Below are 24851 nucleotides of genomic sequence, written 5' to 3' on the forward strand. Positions count from 1 at the left end.
AGAGTTACACAGAGAGAGGAGAGGCGGGGGATGGGGGGCCTTCCATCCACTGGTTTACTCCCCAATTGGCAGCAATGGCCAGAACTGTGCTGATCCGAAGCCAGGAGCTTCTTCTGGGTCTTCTATGTGGGTGCAGGGCCCCAAGGACTCGGGACATCTTCTACTGCTTTCCCAGGACACAGCAGAGAGCTGGATCAGGGGCGGAGCAGCTGGGACTTGAACCGACATCCATATGGGATGCTAGCACTGCAGGCAGTGGTTTAACCCACTATGCCACAGGGCCAGCCCCTCCCTTGTCTCTTCTTTTGTTTCTTCATACTATTTGTTGAACCCTTTTACTTCATGTAGCTTTAACCTTATGATCATTAAGTAAACAAAAAGTAGATCTTTATAAAAATTAAGAGTGTGAATGGGAGAAGGAGGAAGAAGGATTGGAGCATGGGATGGAGGGAGGGAAGGATCACTAAATCTGTTCCTAAATGTGTTCCTAAATCTGCATATATGAAATACATGAAAGTTTTATAACTTAAATAAAAGTTTTTAAAAAGGGAAGAAAAATGAAAACAATTCAGTAGTTTCTTGTAACCTTAAATATATACTTACCATATGATCCAGCAATCTCATTCTTACGTATTTATTCTAGAGAAGTGAAAACTCCACAAAGACCTCTATGGGAACATTTATTCATAATACTCAAAATTTGGGGGAAAAACAAATAATCAACAATTAGCAGACAGTTATCCATTTCCTAGTACTTCTTTATAATACAACAGTATTCCACAATAAAAAGGGAGTGCAAAACCAATACACATAATAGGAAGAATGGAAGAATGACTCTCAACAATAGTATAAATCATGTTACAATGAATAATCTACATTACACATATCCCTTTGCAAGTATACGAATACATGTGTGGATTGCATAAATGATTAGAAGGATTACTGAGTCAATGGACATGTGTTTTTATAATTTTGGTAAATATTTCAGAATTGCCTTCCTTAGGGACTGTAAAATTTAAATGCCCACCAACAGTGTGAAAGGTGCCCATTTCCTCAAAATCTTATCAAGAGTCGGTAGAATTTTTGGAATTTTGCTGCTCTGACAAGGAAATGGCAACTCTGCATAGTTATAATTAGTATGTCCCTTTGCACAGAAGCTCTCTTATATTGTTACTCTAATTGATCTGCTTACACATCCCTTGAGGTCCTCGCATATTAAAGACTATAGGACCCCAAACTACCAATTTTACACCTCTGTGCTGAGAACATCCCTACCCTTATTTATTGCCTGTTGAAACCCTTAAATATATACTTACCATATGATCCTCCAAAACTTTCACCACTTTTGTGAAGCTTTCCTTGGTTCTCTTAGATTAAGATCATGCTGCTTTCCTTTGGACTTCTGTTGTGCTTTGCATCTACCATGTTCTATTTCATGGTGAATTATTACTGGTCTTTCCCAATTAGCTGTGAGTTTCTGGACATATTAGTGGGTTTATAGAATTCTATAGGACAAAGACTGCAATTCATTCAGCCGTTTGTCCTAAGGAGCCAGCACAATATCTGGCCTAAAGTAAGACTATAGTAAATGGGTACTGAACTGAAAGGAATGGTCTGTTCAGAAACAAACATGTTTCTGTAAATCCATATGCATGAATGAGTCCACATTTATGAAGGCAATTTTCTAGTGAATAAAATATGTCTAATAATGTAATTCTATAGATAATGGTGATTTGTCTCAAACCTTGCTCCCTGAGAACTCATTCAAATCTAAAATTTCTGTCATTTTACAAGTAATCCAGGATGTTCCAGGGTCAGCCAGTGGAATGAGAAAGCCAACTATCTTCATTTTATGTTGGGCTCCATTTATCCATGATAGACATAAAGGTCTAGACCCTTTGAAATGCTTGCATGGAAGGATTTGTTACCTTCTGTGACACCTAGAGGCCTGGGAAACTCGAGTCACACCAAAAAATAAGATCTGAAGATCTGAGGTATGAGAGAATGTGCAGCAAATGGCTTCAAGTGAGTGCAAGCATCCTTAAATGTGCTTCTCAGAGGACCAGTGCCTGCACCCTAGGTTCGGCGGCTCTGCGTCTGTTCTGAGTACCTAATAGAAGAGCCTACGTCCTGAGTGCCTCATCTACGTCAAGCACAAATCTGTACACTGTCCTAGGCCAGAAGAACAAGGAAAATTCCCCATTTTCTATTCATCAAAGAGTGGGACAATCAGACACAATGACAGGAAATACACTTGGTGCACCAACACCTCACAAACTCAATAGAAAAAATTATTATCTCACTCTCATCCAAGGTCACCACAGAGACTTCTAGAAAATTAGCAGATAACAGTAAAGACAAGAAGAATTTCTTTAAAAGCCATAGCCACTCCTAAAGAATCCCTATAAAGGGAGGCAGAAGGGAATTACTGTGTGTTATTTAGTTATTTTACTCACAATTAACTACCTATGTTGTGGATGTTATGTCAGGCAATGGAAAGAAAAACTTGAACAAAGTAAAGTCTCTCCCCTTATGGAGCTTACAATCAAGTTCTGAGAATCAGACAGCAGCAACATCACTTATTTCTACAACACTTTTGTTTACAAAGCATTGTCATGTGTTGCAAATACACATCTCTGTGCCCTTTCCATACTATGAGGAGGAAAAATCCATCAGCAAAATACAAAATGCAGTGGAGGTTCAAAGTAAGGTACCTACTTGTAGGTAGGTGGTGGAGATGGAATGGAAGCAAAGAATTCATGAAGATGAAAGAAGCATTTCAGGTGAGCCTTGAAAGGTAGACTTGTCTCAATAGACAGCAATTGATTGCAATCATTCTAGTAATAATGTACAGAGACATAAGTAAAGAGGATGTTAGAGCAGATGAATGAAATAAATGAATGGCACTTCAATCTGTGGTAAGAAAATCAGGTTAGCTACAACAGAATACTACCACAGCGGCGACACTCAGCAAGGCTGGGCCATAGGCATTTTCAATATCCTTCAAAAGAATTCCTATTTATTTCAGGATATACCTCTTAGATTTGCATCAAATTTACTTGATCTTCTCTGTGCTGTTCCAAAAATCTCGTCAAAAGCATTGTTTTCTCAATCAAGACATTTATTTCCAATTCATATACATATATTTTTTTTCTCTGTGTGTGTGACATTAGGAGATACATATGTTTTCATCTATGGTTCATAACTCCCTCCCCAAGACAGGCCACAAAAACTCAGATAGTAGGTGCTAAGACCTTCCTTTCTTCAGAGGGTCCTGCCCCGCACTAGGAGGAAGGAATGCAGAACTCAGCAGGCAGGCCTTACTGGGTTTATTGACAACCACACAAACATAATGATGTCTCTATACAAACCCAAAAGGACAGGGTTTGGAGAGCTGCTAGATAGCTGATCATGTAGAGATTTCTGGAGGGCAGTGAATGCAGAAAGGGAATGGAATTCCTGCACCCCTTCTTCCACATCTCATTCTATGTATCTGTTTACCTGTATCCTTTTTTTTTTTTTTTTTTTTTTTTTTTTTTTTTTTTGACAGGCAGAGTGGATAGTGAGAGAGAAAGACAGAGAGAAAGGTCTTCCTTTGCCGTTGGTTCACCCTCCAATGGCCGCTGCGGCCGGCGCGCTGGGACCGGCACACTGCGCTGATCCAATGGCAGGAGCCAGGTACTTCTCCTGGTCTCCCATGGGGTGCAGGGCCCAAGCACTTGGGCTATCCTCCACTGCACTCCCTGGCCACAGCAGAGAGCTGGCCTGGAAGAGGGGCAACCGGGACAGAATCCGGCGCCCCGACCGGGACTAGAACCCGGTGTGCCGGCGCCGCAAGGCGGAGGATTAGCCTAGTGAGCTGCGGCGCAGGCCTACCTGTATCCTTTTTAAGATCCTTTATAACAAATCAGTAAAGACACTTTCCTGAGTTCTGTGAGCTACTCAAAAATTTTTTTTAAATATTTATTTATTTCAAAGTCAGAGTTACACAGAGAGAGGAGTGGCAGAGAAAGAGGTCCTCCATCCGCTGGTTCACTCCCCAGTTTGCCACAATGGCTGGAGCTGCGCTGATCTGAAGCCAGGAGCCTCTTCTGGGTCTCCCACGAGGGTGCAGGGGCCATCTTCCACTGATTTCCCAGGCCACAGCAGAGAGCTGTATCCGAATTGGAGCAGCTGGGTCTTGAACTGGCGCCCATATGGGATGCCGGTGCTTCAGGCCAGGGCATTAACCCACTGTGCCACAGCGCCGGCCCTAAGAGCTACTCAAATTAATGGAAGCAGAGGAGGAGATTGTAGGAACCCAGATTTACAGCCAGTTGGTCAGAAGCACAGGTAAACAACCTAGGGCTTGTGACAGTGGGGGTGTGAGAACTGAGTGCCCAATCTGTTGTATATGATCTGCCATCTCTAGATAGTGTTAGAACTGAATTGAACTGAATTAAGAAGACATCCAACTGACATCCACTGCAGACATGACTGCTTGCTTAGCATGCAGGGAAAAACTGCCACGAATGTGGTATCAGAAATGTCTTGTGTTGTGTGCAGAGGAGGGAATGCTGAGTCAGAATTGTTTTATTTCCTTATGTATCTTCTGACCTCCATTCTCTCCTACATAGAACCTGCCTTTAAGACTGAAAATTTAATTGTTCTTTATTTATTTACTTGCTTGTGGTTTTCTAATTTTCTGTAAATAGCAGGAAGTGTTTTCATATGCAAACCTATTTCAGTAATAAAATATTTATTAGTACCTTACATCATATAATTTAAGATTCACTTGTATAAAACATGTATTGCTGAGGCCAAGGCAACTTCGGCTGGCTGACAAGGTCACAGCAGAAGGTCTGTCTCAGCAAGGCATGAGAAGAACAGACGGTCCTCTTGGTGGTTTTAGGTTTGTTGGGAACTTCACTCTGCTTAAGAAAGCTGGAGCTTCCTGGTGGCCCCGCTAATGATTGCTGTATTGCTAATTTTAGGGAAAATGCTTAGTCTCATTATCCCAAAAATGTCCATTGCTTTGCAGAATTCTAATCAAATCAAATGCTAGCATAGGAGAAGGGGTGATGTTTTACACAAGGTTGAGCTGTTTGTGGAAAAGAATTAAAAGGCAACAGGCTCCCTGGTATATACTTCCCACTAGAATACAGATAAATGTTATTAAAGCTTTAATTCAATATGTGCTACAAATACAACAATAGTTAGGATGTCAAAACTGTAGAATAGATCTAAATGAACCTTTGAATAAGTACAGCAAAAAATTAGAGTTACAGAAAGAGGGGATACATTTGAAAAAGGGCCTGCTTTGAACTTGGGGCTTCTAGTAAAGATTATATTAGGAAGGTAATACTCTAGCTTGTGTTACCAATTTCTGCATAGCTTGACAGCACTCTAGGCTCTGGCTTGTGTGGGCAGCCCATTATCTCACACCTGTCTGTGACTGTAACCCATGCTCCAAATATGCCCTTGAAAATCAAATAAATTGTAATTAGAAAAAAATGGACAATAGACTTGTTATTGTGAGAAAAAAGAATCATTATTTGACGTATGATATAAAAATAAAGTCTGGTGCTCGAGAGCCAGAGCCATGCCATCAGCCTTGCTGTGACTGTGTCTCTCATTTCTTTGAGCGCCGACAACTCCCATACCTTCAGGCCCCTGGACTGTCTGGAGCTTGTCTCCGGCAATGTATTTTAGTTTTCTACAATGTAATGCCATATATACTGTTTTGCAATTCATCAAATAGCAAACAGTGAAGAGCACTTAAAATTACATTAAGATAAATTGAGATTAAAAATATTCAACCCTGCCATTGGAAAGAAGTAATAATACTCAAAGATGCACAAAACATTTCAAAATCATTCCCATCCCCAAGTAATATGTTGACTACCTTTGCTTTCCTCCAAAATACCTTTATCCAAATTGTTTTCAGTCCAATAGCAATGTTATACTATATGCAAAATACCACACTAGCCATCACTAGTGATGATATTAAGGATGAAATATGAGGTAGCTCCAAAAAGTTCATGGAAAATCCACAATCTCTTTGTTTTTAAATGTCACTTATTTAATTGAGACATGGAGATGGACACGGAGACAAAGAGTGTGACAAAGACAGAGTTCCCAACTAGTGGTTCATTCCTCCCATGATAGCCAGGTGCTGGGAACTCTATCCACTATGGTTCCCCATGGGTGGTAGGAACCCAATCACTTGGCCATCTCTGCCGCTTCCCAGGGTGCACTTTACCTGGGAGCTGAAATGACGAACCAGAGTCAGATATCTAATCCAGACATTCGAATATGTAATTCCTAACCATCTACTTAGCTGCTAGACCAAATGTCCTCCCTATTTTCTCATTTACTTCCATTTCTATGAAAATTTTGAAGCCTCCTTGTTGCTGCTCCCTATCCTCAAGGATCTTTAAGGGACACAGGCAATATAAAAGTTTCCCAGGATGCCATGGAAACATAGATAAAGATTCGCAACCCTACCTACGAGGATCAGGGAAGATATCTTTGAAGACAGTAATAGAAGATAAGTCCTGAAGGATGAGTATGAGTTGGACAAAGAAGTGACTAGGAGAATGGGTGTGTTAAAGAGTTTGTATGCAGAAGGAACAATTACAGTGCCAAGAGTGAATATGGCACATTGAGTAAATTCTTAGTGATTTATTGAGGCTAGAAGGCAAGGAATATAGGTGTCTGTTGGAGGAAATTAGGAAGAACATAAGAAGACAGGTGTGCGGAATGGAGGCGCTCAACATGGTACTCTAGAGCAAAGAAAAATTATAATAATTAATTAATTAATTTGAGACACAAGGAGACAGAAAGAGAGAGAGACAGAGAGAAACTCCCATCTGGTTCAGTCCCCAAATGCTTGCAATGGCTAGGGATGGGCAATGGAGAAACCCAGAAGAGAGGAGTTTAATCCATGTCTTCTGTGGGTGGCAGAAACCCATGGATATTGCCTTCCAGGGTCCACATTAGCAGGAAGATGGTATCAGGAGCTACAACCAAGAATCAAACCCAGGAACTCCAATATGGGACGTGGTCATCCCATCCAGAATCTTAGCCATTAGGCCAAGCATCTTCCCCTTCCTCTTTTTTTTTTCTTTAGTTTATATTTTAAAATTTTCTTCTTGGGATGAAACCTATCATAGACCAATAATAGTATAATAAATACAGACATATAAATTATAAAAAATAAATTGGGATATATTGGAAATTAATGCTCCAAATTGTTTTTTCCTGGTCAAGGCTCAATGATGAAGCTTGGAGACAACTGCCAAAGGTTAAGAGAAACCATGAGCAGTTTTGAGGATGGAAATGTGGCAACAAGATCTGAAATTTCAGCAGCTGGTAGAGAACCATTGAAGGCAAAGAGCAGTGCAGAAGCTCTGGCAAAAGAGAAAAACAGGAAGAGCTAAAACTAAGGACTTGGCAGTGACAGTGGTATGGCAAAGTAATGTATGAGATATTTAGGTATAAAACAGATAGGGCTTAGTAAATCAACACTCTATAGGACACAGAGGTGAAAAAGCATAGAAATTACAACAATGGAAAGAAAAGGAAAATACTACAGTCAAAAGTCAAGCACTTGGGGCCGGCGCTGTGGCGCAGCAAGTAAAGCTGCTGCCTGCAGTGCCAGTATCCCATATGGGCGCAGGTTCAAGTCCTGGCTGCTCCACTTCCAATCTGGCTCTTTGCTGTGGCCTGGGAAGGCAGTAGAAGATGGCCCAAGCCCTTGGGCCCCTGCACCCATGTGGGAGACCCGGAAGAAGCTCCTGGCTCCTGACTTCGGATTGGCCCAGATCCGGCCATTGCGGTCATCTGGGGAGTGAAACAGCGGATGGAAGACTTCCCTCTCTCTGCCTCTGCCTCTCTGTAACTCTACCTTTCAAATAAATAAATAAATCTTTAAAAAAAAAAAGGCAAGGGAAGAATTAATGAGTTCTGTAACATTACAAGATGCTTATCCCTGTAGAGGGCACCATTCATAATGTTAGTTTAATGGAAAAATGCACTCTAAGTTCTAAATTTCCAAACCACACGTATTTAAAACAATAAATGTGTGGTTGGAGACAGCTGAAGAAGTAAAACAAATGATCACATTCTGACCCAAAGAAACATTTAAAGTGTAATGAGTTCCAATGGAAGTGGTTTAAAGTTCTGAATTTATTTATACTTGTAAACATCATAAATGTTGTGAAAGACAGTGACATAACTGCAAGTGCAATTCTCTAAAACCTTGAGAGAACTCCCATCTGGACACAATGTAAAGCTAAGATAATGTGTAGAAATAGGCACAGGGTGTAGGAGTGAAAATATTTTTATTCTTTAACTCTCAGTCACTGCAAGTGAATTTGGAACATTGTTATAGAATGCTATTTTAAATAATTGCTACAATTTTATACGTGTTTTAGACCTAAATATGCTATGTAACCTTATTTTCCATTCAACTTACCTAGCAAATAATAATAGACTGAAAACCTAAAAGGTTTTTCAAGGCCAATAATATTCGCTAATATTCTTCCCTTTGCCTTCTCTGCATTCGCTGGACTGGATTTCACCCTCAGTCTGAAACATGCACTTCCCTCTATTATTCCTCCCCCTCTTATACTTGCATTGGATATTCTCCTTTTTCTTTTTCTTTATTTTTAAAGTACTTATTTATTTATTTGAATGCAGAACAATAGAGAATGAGAGGAAGAAGGGAAAGAGAGAGAGAGAAAAAAATATTTCAGCTGTTTCTTCATTCCCCAAAAGGCCACAACAGGGCTGGTTCAGAATGAAGTCAAGAACCCCATCCTGGTTTCCCACATGGATGGCAAGGGCCCAAGCACTTGACTCATCTTCTGCTTCCTTCCCAGGCACATTGGCAGGAAGTAGGATCAGAAGTGGTATAGCCTGTACTGGAACCGGAACACCAATATGGGATGTGTCCCAAGCAGTGGATTAACACTCTATGCCACAATATCCACCCCTTGTTATTCTTCATATTACAACTTAAACTAATTCCTCAAGGAAGCATTTGCCATACACTTCCAGATACTACCGTTTTGGTAACATTTATTTGCCTTGCAGTTACTTTTTATACCAGATTCTCCAATGGACTATAAACATCATGCAGGCTAGGACATGCATGCTTAGCATATGATCAGTTATCAATAAATATTAACTGACCCTGACATTGTGGCACAGTGGGTTAAGCTTCTGCTTGCAACACTGGCATCCCAAGTCAGAGTGGTTTAGTCCTGGATGCTCTGTTTCTTTCTTTCTTTCTTTCTTCTTCTTCTTCTTTTTTTCTTTTTTCTTTTTTTTGACAGGCAGAGTGGACAATGAGAGAGAGAGAGACAGAGAGAAAGGTCTTCCTTTACTGTTGGTTCACCCCCCAATGGCTGCTGTGGCTGGCGTGCTTCAGCTGGCACACCGCGCTGATCTGAAGCTAGGAGCCAGGTGTTTCTCCTGGTCTCCCATGCGGGTGCAAGGGCCAAACACTTGGGCCATCCTCCACTGCACTCCCGTGCCACAGCAGACAGCTGGACAGGAAGAGGAGCAACCGGGACAGAACTGGCACCCTGACCAGGACTAGAACCCGGTGTGCTGGGGCCGCAAGCGGAGGATTAGCCTATTGAGCCATGGCGCAGGCCCGATGCTCTGTTTCTGATCCAGTTCCCTGCTAATGTGCATGGGAAAGCAGTAGGAGATGGCTCAAGTGTTTGGGTCTCTTCCACCAAATGTGGGACATGAGGATAGAGTTCCAGTCTTCTGACTTTGGCCTGTCCAAGATCTGTTGCAGCCATTTGGGGAGTGAATCAGCTGAGGGAAGTTCTCTTTGTCTCGCTCTCTTTGATCTCTCCATCATGCAGCCTTTCAAATTATTAAATCTTAAAATAAAAAAAGCAAATAAATGATAATAATAATGATAATTATGGACTTTCTCAGTCTGGTTCCCGTTCCTATTACAAAAAGCCTGAGGTAGAATCAGCCCTTAAGCCATTCGGATCTGGCTTAAAAGTCCATGAGAGCATTTCAGGCATGGAAAGCCAAGACATTGTGGCAAAAAATGACCTACATGAAAGATCTCTGTGAGAGCCTGGAGGAAAGAAAGGGCATCAAAAAAGGAGGTGCCTTTTTCTGAAGGGAGGAGAGAACTTCCACTTTGACTATGGCCTTGTCTAAATTAAGATCGAAGTCAGTGAACTCAAAAGGCTTCCATAGCCCTGGCAGCTCATGACAAGAGCCTCTGTGATCACTGATGCCATAAATATGGTGTCAATTGTTAAATCAACAACAGGAGTCACTGTGCACTTGCTCCCCATGTAGGATCTCTGTCCTTAATGTGTTGTACTATGAGAATTAACGGTAAGACTAGTCTTCAAACGGCACTTTATATTTTGTGTGTCTGTGTGGGTGCTAACTGTTGAAATTTTTACTTAGTATACAGTTGATCTTCTGTATATAAAGATAATTGAAAATTAATCTTAATGGAAGATGGGATGGGAGAGGGAATAGGAGGTGGGGTGATTTGGGGGTGGGAGGGCAGGTATGGGGGGAAAATCCGCTATAACCCAAAAGTTGTATATATGAAATTTATATTTATTAAATAAAAGTTTTCTATAAAAAACCTTTAAAAAAAAGCCTGAGGCAGGGTAACTTATAAAGAATAGGAATTTTGGGGAAGTCCAAGGGCATGGTATTGGCATCTGCCCAGGGCCTTTGTGCTGCATAACACAATGGAGGACATCACACGATGAAAAAGAGCAAGTGTGATAACTTGAATTTCCTCTTTTTTTTTTTTTTACAAGAAAACACACATAAACTTTATTTACCGTTGAATACAGACTATCTTGGTTTCTGAATCTGTGATACTTCCCAGGTCTCTCGATCAAAGAGGGCAGCAGCAGGCAGGGAAGCAAAGCCAGAATGAAGCACACCACCTGGAGCCAGGGAGGCCTGACTCAGTCTTGGTCTGGGCTACATCTCCCCACACTGTGAGATCACCACAGGCAGCTTGGGTTTATTGTTGGGACCTGTGGGAACATTGTCAATCTTTCTCAGCATCAGAATACCATCAATGGTTTTTCCAAATACTATGTGCTTCGCATCCAGTCAATCGCACTTCAAGCAGGTGATAAAGAACTGACAGCTGTTTGTACTGGGACCACTGTTTGCCACAGAAAGCAGACTTGGAGCTGAGTGCCTTACAATTTTCATCTGCAAATGGCCCCAGGTAAATACTGGCAATGCCAGTACCATCTCCATTATCAAGTCTCCACCCTGAATCATGAAATCCTTTATGACCCTGTGGAAGATGCTCCCTTTGTATCCAAAAGGAACCTCATCTTTTCTAAACTCTCCGGTGCAGAACTGCCTAAAGTTCTCGGCCGTCTTGGGCACAGCATCTGCAAAGAGCTCGATCTTCATGCAACCAACTTCCTGGCTGCCAATATTGACATCAACGAACACCACGGGGCTGACAGGGCTTGGATTTGCCACTGCATGGCTCTGACCCGGAAGCAAAAGTTGGGGGATTTCTCTTCTTATAAGCCAGTGCCACGAAGTCCTTATCCTCATGACCTCATCTGAACCTTATTACTTCCCAAAGGCCCCACCCCCCCAAATCTCATTAACATACAAATTTGAGGAATAAATTTCCAACTCATGAATTTCTGGTGCACACAATCAAAGCATATCATGGGCCAAATATAAAAATCAGGTATATTAGTCCAGAATCTCCACCTACAAATGCAGACATGGAGGAAGCACTTCTTCATTTTGTACTTCATTTTGATTACTATTTCAAAGCATCATTTCATGAGGCTGGCAGAAACTTTTTGTCTTTGTCCTCTCATGATTGTCTGGAGCCAAGGTATTGAAAGGAAGCTCATTTATCCTCAATGGTATTTGTCTCCTCAATCACTTGGGATGACCATGACCCATTTGGCCATTTTGAGTTAGTTCACACTGGTTTTTCTGGAGACCTCTTTGTTCCTATTCCTTTGAATCTGGGTTTCTCTCCTCCACTTCTCTATAATCTTGAGTTTGTAGGACCCATTCTGCTCCTTGATCCTGCGACCAGGCCTTGAAGAACTCCGTATGCGGCTGTTGCAACTCCTTATCTGCTGACACACCACACAGCGCTTCCTCTGGTCTGTCTCCCTGGAGTCTATCCTGGAAGTAAAGCAGTGAGACCCACGCACTCACATGGAGTTGTGCTGTGTCGAGCTCAGAGGTGCAGCCTTTTCCTCTTGTGCTCTCCCTATGCCTCTCAGGCTCTACAAACTCCTCTCAATCTTAGGGACTCTTGTTGCAGAGGAGAGGGGGAGATATGAAAGAGGAAGCTGTATTCCTACAGGTGATATCTTCCAATTATTTTCATTAGTTTCTTTTTATCTTTTTTTAAAAATAAAAGATAGCTTTATTAATTTGTTTATTTATTTATTTGAAAGGCACAGTGACAGAGGGAGCAACAGGGATCTTCCATCTGCTGTTTCACTCCCCAAACGGCTGCAACAGCCAGGACTGGGTGAGGACAAAGCTATGAGCTTGAAACTCCAGCCTGGCCTCCCACATATGTGGCAAGCACCCACGTACCTAGATTATTTTCTGCTGCCTTCCAAGGTACATTAGCAGGAAGCTGGATCAGAAGTAGATCAGCAGGGACTCAAACCAGCACTCAAATATGGATGCTGGCATGGTAAATAGCAGCTTAACCTACTGCACAACATTGATCCTCTTGTTATCTTTAGGCTTCTGATTTTAAAACTCAAAGGTCAGTATAAGAATCTCTCCTCCTATTTTTTCTGTTTTCTTTAGTTGAATTCCTTTCCTGAGTATAAGCAGAAGAGTCTAGCAACTGCTTAAATAAGAAAAAGGGATCAAGACGAGCTGGTGCTGTGGTGCAGTGGGTTAATGCCCTGGCTGGAAGCAACAGCATCTCATATGGGCACCAGTTTAAGACCTGGCTGCTCCACTTCCGATCCAGCTCTTTGCTATGGCCTGGGAAAGCAGTGCAAGATGGCCCAAGTCCTTGGACCCCTGCACCTGTGTAGGAGACTCAGAAGAAGCTCTTGGCTCTGTCTTTGGATCAGCACAGCTCCAGCTATTGCAGCCAATTGGGGAGTGAACCATCAGATTGAAGACTTCTTTCTCTCTGTTTCTCCTCTCTGTGTAACTCCTTCAAATAAATACATAAATCTTAAAAAAAAAAAAAAAAAAAGAAAAGAAAAGAAAAGAAAAAGGAATCAAGAAGCAAAAGGGAAATGTCGAGAAAAAACAGGTGAGGATTTGGATCAAGACTGGTAAATATTGCAAAGTCAGTTTTGTATTTCATACTCACAAGTAAAATTTTGGTTCCTGAGTGAAGTATTTGAGTAACTAAAGAAGAACTTAAGTTTTTTTTTTTTGTTTTGTTTTGTTTTTTGTATATTCTTGATGAGAGAGTGTGGTAAAGTACAATTATGTGCTGTTGTACAGAACATCCCCTCACACCTTTCCCTATAGAGGAATATCCCTCCTTGCCTCTTCCTAGCTTTTTTGGTTTGCTGGTAATCCTTGGCATCCTATTGCTTGCAGATAGGGCAAGTCAGACTGTCTCTATCTTCACATGACACTCCCCTCTTGCGTCTTTGTGTCTCTGTGTACCTCCTAGGTCCCATCTGGGACTTAGGCACATGATTCACAACAACTCTGTAATGGGCACAATGATTTCACTTAAAAAGCGAGGACACTGAATGTTTACTTAAGGCTACACAATAATTAGGTAATTTCACAAGCGTTTGAAGACTAATAATGTGAGTGAAAAGTGCAGGCCGGCGCCGCGGCTCACTTGGCTAATCCTCCACCTGCGGCACCGGCACCCCAGGGGTTCTAGTCCCGGTTGGGGTGCCAGTTCTGTCCCAGTTGCTCCTCTTCCAGTCCAGCTCTCTGCTGTGGTCCGGGAAGGCAGTGGAGGATGGCCCAAGCGCTTAGGCCCTGTACCCACATGGGAGACCAGGAGGAAGCACCTGGCGCCTGGCTTTGGATCGGCACAGTGTGCCGGTCATAGCAGCCATTTGGGGTGTGAACCAACGGAAGGAAGACCTTTCTGTCTCTGTCTCTCACTGTCCAACTCTGCTTATCAAAAAAAAATACATATAAATAAATAAAAAAGAAAAAAAGAAAAGTGCAGGCATTCTCATTATAAATATTTTTCTCTGCCTTTAGTATGAGGATACCTCAAAACATTTGCGGGATTATGGAATTAAAAGATAAATTTATTTTGATGTAACAAATGTTTTTAAATCCACAAAGTCTTTTAAAGACTCCTTGTAAAATTCTGGAGGGTCTCATGGTTTGGTTCAGTGAAGTATTTTGTTATGATTTTTCACTTTATTTCATGATTTTAACCACCCCCCATTTAAAAAATAAAGTTGTTTGATATATTCTTTTTATATTTATATTTTATTTTATTTGAAAGGCAAGGTTATAAAGAGAAAAGGAAAGACAGAAAGAGAAATCATTTATCTGCTTTTTAACTCTCCAAAAGGCCTCAACAACCAAGGCTGGTCCAAGCCAAAGCCAGGAACCAGCAACTCTATCAGGGTCTCCCACATGAGTAGCAGTACCCAAGAACTTATGACATCTTTTGCCATTTTCCCAGGTGCATCAGCAGAGAGCTGGATTGGAAGTGGAACCAGTATTCTAATATGGGATGCTAGTAATGCAGGTGGTGACATAACCCACTGTGCCATTACGCCAGCCCCTTCATTATATATTCTTGAAGGAGATTCAAAATGTATTGTACATTCAGCCTTCAGTATCTGTGAGTTCTACATCTGAGGGAGGATTCAGACAACTGAAAATAGAAAAACACAACTGTGCATGCACAGAACATATGCAGGTTTTTTTCTCTTGTCCTTATTCCCTAAACAACTACTTACAAAGCATTAAACTTTTTATTGGGTACTATATGTGATCTAGAGATGATTTAAAGTATTTGGGAGGATGTGCTTAAGTCACATGCAGCTAGAACATCATTTTTATCTAAGGGACTTGTATATCCTCAAATTTTGGTATTTGAGGGTTGGTGAGGACCTGGAACCAATCCTGTATATACTGAGATGACTATATTAGATTTTTAGGAATGCTGTAACAAGTAGCACAATCTCAAAGGCTTAAAACAATAGAAATGTATTATAGTTTTAATGAGTAGAAGCCCAAAATCAAGGAGCCACCAAGACCATGTTGCCTTTGAAGCTCATGGGGGAATATCCCTCCTTGCATCTTCCTGGCTTTTGGTGGTTTGCTGGTAATCCTTGCATCCTGTGGCTTGCAAATACAGCAAGTCAGTGTGCCTCCATCTGCATATCACACTCGTCCCTCTTGTGTATCTGTGCCTCTGTGTCATTTCTCTTCTCGGAAGGACTCTGGCCATACTATGTTAAGGGCACACCTTACTCCAGTATGACCTAATGTTTAATTATACCTACAGTAATCTTAATTCCAAATAAGGTCACCTGGTGAGGTTGGGGGGGGGGGTTAGGACTTATATGTATCTTTTTTTGGGGGGGGGGAGGGAGACACAATTCAACCAATAACAGATATGTTCTAAATACTCTAATGTTGAATGACACAGCTTAAACATCAATCATCACTATTTTATATGCAGTGAGCTAATACCCAGTGATTAATATTCCATAAAACAAGAAGTGTAAGTAGCTCAAATTTCTTATTATCGTTCACCATATACTTAAGCATTTAATCATTTTCAAAAATGTAAGTGTACAAGCAGTATATAAATAAAACTCAGAATATATAAAAAGAGAGGTTCATATTAAATACTATTTAAAAAAAATTTATGTGAAAATTAGAGCATCAGAAAGAGAGATCGTCTCTTTTCTGGTTTGCTGGTTCACTCCCCAGATGGTCACAGCATTTAGGGCTGGGCCAAAAGCAGGGCCAGGAACTCCTTCTGATTCTTCTATATGGGCAACAGGGACTCTCATGCTTCTAAGGAACGTCAAAGAGCACTACCAGGGAGATGAATTGGAAGTAGAGTGGCCAGGACTTGAACTAGCACAATGATATAGGATGCAGGCATCCCAAGCAGTGGCTTAACCTGCTGTGCAACAATACCTTTGCCCCAAAATCCTGTAGATACAACATATTTCTAAATTCTAAATCATAAAAATCTAAAACTTATTTCTAAAATCTCTTTTTAAGAGATTCACAAAGTGTTTTTGATTGTAGTTTCTTACTGAACCTTCAAAACAAGTTTAATATTTTTTGTCCATTAAAAAATTAGAAATTGAATTGAGAGTGTTAAATACATCTTTAACACATACCTTCTGAAATGGCAGGAGGTGGGATGTGGGACATGGAATCAGATTTTCTTAGAAAAACTGAGGCATCTTGGCACATTTTAATATTTATGACAATGACCATGATAACTACAACTCATTTATTTTATCTTTCCAAGAACCCTAAGAGACAGGTACAAAACCAGTGCACATAGATGGTAAGGATTTAGCCCAGGACATGGTAATGCCAGGGCACCAATTAAGGTGGTCCAATTCCAGAGCCCAACCTCTTCATCACTTATGCATGGACTCCATCACCTGTGACAGCCACCCAGACAGTCTTTGTTCTGGAGTCCTTGTCACTGGAGTCATTGTTACACCATTCCTGACCAATGTGAGAGTGTTTATAGTTCTAAGCCTGTGGCATCTGATCCTTTCCCTCTCTAAAGAATGTCACGCCTGCAGCTGCTGAATTACCTTGGCCAGAGAGGTGAGCACTTTGGTTTGGAGCTGGAGAGGAAGGAAGCTTCCTTATCTCCACACCCACTCTGCTAAGCTGGAGTCGGTGGTAACTCACTTCTCACTGGCCATGTTCCAGTGACCCTGGGACACAGCCATGTTGTCTAATATATTGGGGTGTGGAGAGGACAGAGTAAGCATAAAGGAACTTCTCTGTCACAGTGCTCTTAAGGTTACTTGAGGGAGATTTAGCATTTCTTCTCAAGTCTATGACTCCAGGGTTCTTGCCACCCTTCTCAGCCCGACACCACTGCTGAATTTCTGCTCCCATGTGCCTTTCCGTTATCTACTCTTGTCCTCTTCACCACTCATACAGATGCCATGTACTCATCAATACCCACTTAGTAAGCTCTACTGACCTCTTGAAACTCTTATGTCACTTAGCACATACATTTTATTATTTTGAAAAAAAAAATTGTCTAAAACTTGTTCAGAGAACTGGTCCTAACCCCTAATCCACAAATGTGAAAATCTGTGTTCTAATTCTTGTTCTATTACTCTATCACTTACTGTTTGCATCTGAGTGCAAATTTCTTCCTTCACAAATGGATTAAATATTATATGCCTCACAGGGCTGAGACAATGCTCATATAAGAATGTGAGAAAAATTCCTAAAAAAACTAAATCACAGCTCTCATTTCTTTACCGAGATGCCTGCCCAGTCTGTCTGTTACTTCTTTGCATTAAACTTTGCTAGCACACTTACTGCCAAAAAAAAAGAATCATAAAATTAAAAAAAAATTAAATAAAAAAATCCTGTAAATCCAACTGAGACAGTAATAGGGCTTCAGGGCCACATTTCATCTTCAGAACTGGACAACAAATTCTTTTGAGGCTAAGGATCTTCTCACATCTTGTTCACATCTCCCCCAAAGTCCCTCAAAATGTGCAAGGACTATGGATGGCATTCATATTTGTTGGTTAATATGAGACATATTATTTTTATTAAAATACAGGTCTTCCCGATCACTTTCAGGAATTCAGAAATACTATGCACTCAATTTTACTATTCAAGATTTCATGAATATATTCAATTATTTTAAAAATTCAGGTTTTTTTTTAAAGATTTATTTATTTATTTGAAAGTCAGAGTTAAACAGAGAAAGGAGAGGCGCAGAGAGAGAGAGAGAGAGAGAGAGAGGTCTTCCATCCTCTGGTTTACTCCCCAAATAGCCGCAACGGCTGGAGCTGCACCGATCCGGAGCCAGGAGCCAGGAGCCAGGAGCCAGGAGCTTCTTCCCGGTCTCCCATGTGGGTGCAGGGGCCCAAGGACTTGGGCCATCTTCTACTGCTTTCCCAGACCATAGCAGAGAGCAGGATGGGAAGTGGAGCAGCCAGGTCTCAAATCGGTGCCCATATGGGGATGACAGCCTTCAAGCCAGGGCGTTAACCCGCTGTGCCACAGCACCAGCCCCGGTTTTTTTTTTTTTTTTTTTTTTTTTTTTTTTTTTTTAAAGGTTTATCTATTTACTTGAAAGGCAGAGTTACAGGGAGACAGATTTTTATTAGCTGGTTTACACCTTCAAATGGCTACAATAGCCAGGGTTGACCCAGGTCAAAGCCAGGAGCCTGGAACTCCATCTGGGTTTCCCACGTGGGTAGCAGGGGCCCAAGTACTTGGGCCATCTTCCACTGTTTTCCCTGGTTCCCCAGCAGGGAGCTGAATCAGAAGTGTGGCACTGAGACTAGAACCAGACCCAAATGGGATGCTGAGTCACAGGCAGTGGCTCAACCTGCAATGTCAGCCCCACTTTCTAAGGTTTTTCTGAATGATATTTACAAGCCTGGTGTTTTTGTACTTGCTCACTATCTAATTCTAATTTCATTGTTTTTGTCACATATATCAGGAATGTCAAAATTTTCCATTAGAAGTTTTCAATAAGGGGCCTGGAAGATGGCCCAAGTACTTGGGCCTCTATGCTCACAGGGGAGAACTGGAAGAAGCTCCTGGCTCCTGGCTTTGGATTGTCCCAGGCCTTTGCAGACATCTGAGGAATGAACCAGAGGATGGAAGATCTTTAACTCTCTGTCTCTTCCTCTAACTCTGCCTTTCAAATAAATTTAAAAAAATCATTTCCAATTAATTAATTGTTTTGATAAACAAAACTCAAATTCTTCATTTACTCCTTAAAATATTTTTAAATATTTAATTTGAGGGGCCGGTGCTGTGGTGTAGTGGGTAAAGCTGCCGTCTGCAGTGCTGGCATCTCATATGGGTGCCAGTTCAATACCCGGTTGCTCCACTTCCAATGCAGCTCTCTGCTATGGCCTGGGAAAGTGGTATAAGATGACCCAAATGCTTGGGCCCTGCACCCAAAATCAGGGAGAAGCTCCTGGCTCCTTGCTTTGGATCAGCCCAGCTACGGCCACTGCAGCAGCTTGGGGAGTGAACCAGCAGATGGAGGATCTCTCTCTTTGCCTCTACCTCTCTATAACTCTGCCTTTGAAATAAATAAATAAATCTTAAATATTTAATTTGATGCACATGGAAATACTGGAAAGCACAAATCTAACATGTAGTTGGTCTCTGGGTTTATGTTTTTAGTGTTGACAAAAATGGTGTAATTTCAAAATATTTAAATCTGATTTTATCATAGGTTAGGTTATGACCAACTCACTTCTAATCAGCTACAAATGACATTTTAAAAAATCTACATGTCACTTCCTAATACATTTAATTCAATCAGAATCACAATAAGAAACTCTTAGTTATCACTTATAATATATCAGTAACTGTGATTGGCACTTTAAGTACAATTGATTCTCATTATTCACAGATTCTGTATTGGCAAATATGTCTGCTCATTGAAACTTATTTGTAACTTTGAAGTCAACATTCAGCATGGCAAAAAACAAACTGTATTGCTGGAGGAGGTACATGTTCCCAGCTGTAGTTGAACAAAGTGATGCTATACTTTCTTATTTTAGCTATCACACCATTAACAAGTTGCCTTTTTGTGGTCTATTTATTGCCTATTTTTCAAATTTTTTTGTTCAACAATTCCATTGTTTAAAACAGCTCCCAAGCACAATGCTGAAATCTGGTATACCTTAGAAGAGGCTGTCTTACAGTATGCTAGGTAAGCAGAAGTTAAAGCACTGTTAAGCATAAGTTCAATGCTAATGAATCAATTTATACTAAATATGGTGTCCTTAACAGAAAAACAAATAGAGAAGATTACCTAATTGGTCCATTGGTGAAAATATTGTGACTAGAGACTTACAGAAATCTAACTATATTTCACCCCTGGGAGCAGAGGTTCCGTAACTGTTAATTCAGCGTTCAAAGTGACTCTGGAGAACTTAACTACTATAACAAAAATTAGCTATAGATTCGTTTGTTTTTAATAAGCTAATTCTTCCCTAAATTTTTTTCATTATGAAATGTTGCAAATAGATAAGTAGAAAGAGTATACTGTGTCTCCAGGGAACTGTCACCCAGCCTCAACAATGTCCAACTCATAGCCAGTCTTGTTTCTTCTTTAACTACCTCCGTATCCATCATTTTTCATCACCTGGAAATTGAAAAAAATTCCACATATCATATCATTTCAGACTTATATCACATAGATTAAATTCTTATTACCATAAGAAAATATAGATTAGGAAATCTGGAAATGATAGTTATAAGGAAAAATAACTACCTAAATTAATACTGAATTAACACGTTGATTTATTCCTCAGTCTTTTTATGTGTAAAGTAACCTAAAATGTAGAATTCATATTGATTAGATCGTTCCTTTTTATTTAACATTAACATATGTTTCTATATCTTTAGATATCTGACACTATGGACAATGAGGAATCTCCCTCCCCTGGCTTAACAGCAAGCTTCCCTTAGCTGCCTAACATACTAACAGCCTATAATAGTCATCTGTCTGCCTGTTGCATAGTGACTGGCTATGCCATAAAAGTCTTCTTTGCTAAAAATTCTGCTGAGCTCTCTTTGTAAGCTCCTGATAAAACTGGATAGAACTGGGTACAGTCAAAATTGTGATTGGAACCTGAAGAGATGAACCTAGCCTGACCAGAGAGTCACCTTATGGCTCATTACAATATAGATGACATACCTTTAATGGCACTTCAGAAGACATTTGAATATACAATGCACATAAAAATATGATTTGATGATGCACATGCTCACAGGACTTTCCATGCCCTTTTCTCTGCCCCCATCATATGAATTAATTTTGTCCAGCTATGTCCCATTTACCCTAACTCCATAAATCCCCAAACCTTTTTTGAATGGGAAGATGCATTTGGGTTTTATTGGTTTTATTTCCCTGATCTCCTTGCAAACTTATAAAAAAGCTTTTTTCTCCGACGATGCAGCTGGTGTTTTTCTAGCAGCAGTGTGCATGGGTCGGGAGCAGGGGGTGTTGCTTGGCAATATATTCTTCAAAAATATTATAAAATATAATCCTTTTATATTCTCCTTAAGTCATACGATTTATCTCTTCACAATATCTGTCCTATGTATTTAAGAGAGGGATGACTGCCTATTTAAAATTAGGTCTTTTGAGACAATTATAGATTCATACCCACTGAAGAAACAATACATAAGATACAGTGCAGTATGCACTTTTCCCAGTTTCCCATTGCAAAACAATTTTAGAACAAGTATATGGACAATGATTCAATCAAATGTTAAACCTGGGGCTAGTGTTGTGGCACAGTGGGTTAAGCTGCCACCTGTGATGCCTGCATCACATATGGGTGCTGGTTTGAGTCCTGGCTGCTCCATTTCTGATCCAGCTCCCTGCTAATGTGCCTGGGAAAGCAGCAGAAGATGGCTCAAGTGTTTGGGCCCCTGAACCCATGTGATAGACCCAGATGGAGTTTCTGCATCCTAGCTTCAGTCTAGCCACTTGGGGAGTGAACCAGCGAATGGAAGATCTCTCTTTATTTGTGTGTGTGTGTGTGTAATTCTGCCTTTCAAATGAATAAAATAGATGATAAACTTTCCGTCACCATAAGGACATTTAAGTTGCCCCCTACCCTTTCTGAAAAACAACCAGGTTCTTTTTTCAATGTTTTTTTATTTTCATCTCCTTGACAGGCAAAATGCTACAGAGAAAAAGAGAACATGAGGGAACTTAAAGTGTGGGGCACTTCAAAAAACCACAAAAGCCAACCTGACCTCCCAAAGGCCAAAGCTAGAATAATTTACACTACAGAATAAAAGACAACACAGGATTTTAACCCAAAGAATAAAGGAATTATCCATGACTTCATACTGATAAATACATGGAGAAGAAGCAACAGAACATTTTTATGTGTGAACTCCAAATAATACATGTAGGTATTATTACATAAAAATTACAGGTGCCCATTGTTCTGGATGAAGCTCCTGCACTGAGCCCTCCAATCAGGCTGAAGAACAAAATTGTCGCTCACACCAAGTCCTCCATCACCAAGCTGAAAAGAAATTGTTTATCCTTCCTTCTGAGAGATCAGGATTAGAGAGAGAACCAAATTTCTCAAGCCAGCCAGGTTCGATTGACATAACAAAGCTCCTGCTGCCTTAATCCTTACACAAAAAAGGTAACTTGAAAAAACCCAATGTTAACCAGTTATTTTCCCATCGCTTTGTTTTTTATGTGTGTGTGTGGGGGGGGGTGGGGGGTGGGGGATTGTGTTACCAGACAAATTACCGGCAGCTGCATGCTGCTTGATAGCCAATTCACCACAGATGAGTATTGGTAAGAGGAAAGGGTCTATTTCAAGAAGCCTACATCTTGAGGAAAGAGAGATCTCTAGATCCAAAATGTGCTCTTTCACCCAACAAGCCAGCCAGAGAGATTATTAAAGGGACAGGGATAGTTGCAGGGTGAACTTATAAAAAAAGCAATGAGTCTATTCAATTGACAGTTATGAAGATGTTCAGGCTTTGATCTGATGAGGGACCATCCAGCTCATCTGGGGATATCCAGGGAGTCCGCCTAGTGGATACCTCTTGACAACGGAGCTCAGCATCAGTTGGGTGGAGGGTCCTTTGTTAGCTGTATCAAAGTCTGCCATTTCGAATCCTCTCCCCTGAGTAGATTCCTGAAACTCTTATGCAAATGTTACTATTCAACAGACTAGGTACAGACTAATTCTTAATATCAGTAGCTGGTTTTTTTTAATATAAAAATAAGAAAAGAGAAAGGAAAGGAAGATGCCTTTATTACTGTTGGATCCTGAATACTGCTATCTTTTTTTTATAAAGGTTTTTTAAATTTTTATTTATTGACAGGTAGAGTTACAGATAGTGAGAGAGAGAGCAACAAAGGTCTTCCTTCTGTTGGTTCACTCCCCAAATGGCCGCAAAGGCCAGAGCTGCGCCAATCCGAAGCCAGGAGCCAGGTGCTTCCTCCTGGTCTTCCAAGTGGGTGCAGGAGCCCAAGCACTTGGGCTATCCTCCACTGGTCTCTCGGGCCACAGCAGAGAGCTGGACTGGAAGAGGAGCAACCAGGACTAGAACCCGGCGCCCATATGGAATGCCAGCACCACAGGTGGAGGATTAACCTAGTATGCCATGGTGCCAGCCCCGAATACTGCTATCTTACAGGCATACTGTTATCTTACAGTTGAACCATCATTTTAGTAGTCAGCCACACCCAAACTTTGAAACAAACTACACTTGCTAAATTTGAAAATCCCATGCAAATCAGCTTAGCCCAGCCTACTGTCAGCCCACCCATAACCAAACACAGCTCTGACTATATAAACCCCTAGTCTGTATGAGAACAGTGCTTCTATCCCTGCCTGCACTGGCTCCCTCTTAGGTTTGTCTCTGACTAAATCTGTTCTGGCTGTTGAATTTGTGGTCTGTCTTTTCATTGTCTTGTTTTTCTATCCTAACAAGTGGTACCATAACCTGAGAGGGTTTGAGAGACCGGTCCTCTTGCCACTTTGGTCCCTTGGAGCCTCATACAGTTTGTAGGCAGTCAGTGGGGAGGTCTCCCTCCACCTGGTAGGCAGCTTAAAACAACCTGCCTTATGCCAGGAGCTCTGGTACTTTCCGGGTGATGACTGACTGTTTCTCCCTCCTCTTGATTTTTCCTTCCTCTCTGCAGAAAACTAGGGTTAGGGATCATGAGATGACTGTGATTGTCCTGCTCTCACATGAACTCCAGCCAGAAACCTGCCGGATCTCTCTGCCATGTGCCACAGCAACTTCGTTTCCAACTTCTGGACTGGTAAGAAGTCAGCTTCCGTCTCCACAAAGCACTTGGGGCAGACCAGAATCAGCCGTTACCTCTACTTTTTCTCTTTCAGAGGATGTGATTTGTGGGAATTTATGCCATGTTCTGGACTAGCGGCGCCTGTTCCAACTGTTGGGATCCTCTCTTCTCTCCTGTGAGAGGATTCTGGTTGTGGTTAACTCCTTCCTGGGGGATGCCACAGTGCGAGCCGATTCCCCAGCCTGGCCTTATCATTGCCTGTTCCACAGTTCTGAAATTTCTCACCTTCCTCTGGACTTGCCCCTGGCCTGTCTCCTAAAAAATCTGTCGGCCTTTGGCCTAAAAGGGCAGGTAAAATTGAAATGATTTATCTTCTTCTGTACTACATCTTGGCCTCAATATAAACTGGATAAAGATTCTCAGTAGCTAGAATTTGGTACTTTTGATTTCCAAATTCTTTGCAACCTTAATAACAATACAAAGAGCAAACGGTCAGAGGTCCCTTTTGTTCATGCTCTTTTCTTCTTCTGAGGTTGCCCCTCCCTCTGTGGCTCTTATTCCTCATTTCAAGTTCTCCTCATGGAGGAAAAAGGCCTGAAACCCTCTATCAAACCCTCTGCCCCACCATTCCCTTCGTCCTTGCACCTCTTTGCGATCCTGACCTGGCTGATGACCCTCCACCATATTGTCCCCTGGGCCCCTCCAACCCCCACCTCTTGACCCTTCCCCCAGTGTACCAACTGACTCCCCACCTGATCCCCTTTCCTCTCCTCCTGATTCCCCACCTGATCCCCTTCACTCTCCTCCTTTTATCCACTCTTGAAGCCTACAGCTCCCTCCGGTTCTCCCTTTGAGGGAGGTGGCTGGAATGAAAGGTCCAGTCAGG

At 41.3% G+C, this 24851-nt stretch overlaps 1 pseudogene; it reads right to left on the reverse strand.

Moving 5' to 3' along the window:
• Positions 1 to 10839: 10839 nt before the first annotated feature.
• On the reverse strand, positions 10840 to 11720 carry LOC138849918 (peptidyl-prolyl cis-trans isomerase H pseudogene; annotated as a pseudogene).
• Positions 11721 to 24851: the final 13131 nt, after the last annotated feature.

This window comes from Oryctolagus cuniculus, chromosome 6 (genome assembly GCF_964237555.1).
Source record: "Oryctolagus cuniculus chromosome 6, mOryCun1.1, whole genome shotgun sequence".
Taxonomy (NCBI): domain Eukaryota; kingdom Metazoa; phylum Chordata; class Mammalia; order Lagomorpha; family Leporidae; genus Oryctolagus; species Oryctolagus cuniculus.